A 617-nucleotide genomic window follows, 5' to 3' on the forward strand; every position below is an offset into this window, starting at 1 on the left:
TCATGTTCCAACTGTAAATCAGATGCGTTATTGTCATTATGTGAGGTTTACAGGCTACCATGTCTTGCTAGCCAGCCAAGTAGCAAACTCTGAAGATCTTAAGGACTTGATAAACGGGTCTCGTGGGATGTAATGCAGAATTAATGAAGAGATTAGTATGCTGCTTGAGCTTCCTGTGCAACATTGTTGTATGGTGGTTGGCAATATTTGCCAGCTGAGTGAGCTCCTCTTGATGTTATGTTACTTTTGTGGATATATTAAATCAACTGATGATTTAAAAAAGGCTTCCTAATAAAATGATATCTAGCTATCTGTGTGCTTTTTAGAGACGAATTTCCTCAAGCTAACATTTCTAAGGAAGCTTAAATTGTCATAACATCTAATTGTAATAGTTCATATTTACAGAATCAATGTACTTTAAATGAAAAATCACAATACATATAGAATTGGCAAATAAATATGATAACGTTGAATCAGGGTTCCTCTGCCAGTTCACCCCACCTACTTTTTTGTCTACCCAGCTAGTACACGAGGTATGACACCACAGGAGTTTAAAAGAGACCACAGTACCATAAAGATGTGCATTTAGGTATGAACCATGCAGCTAAGTGGTCACC

The sequence above is a fragment of the Clupea harengus genome, chromosome 23 (genome assembly GCF_900700415.2).
Source record: "Clupea harengus chromosome 23, Ch_v2.0.2, whole genome shotgun sequence".
In the NCBI taxonomy this organism is placed as follows: Eukaryota; Metazoa; Chordata; class Actinopteri; order Clupeiformes; family Clupeidae; genus Clupea; species Clupea harengus.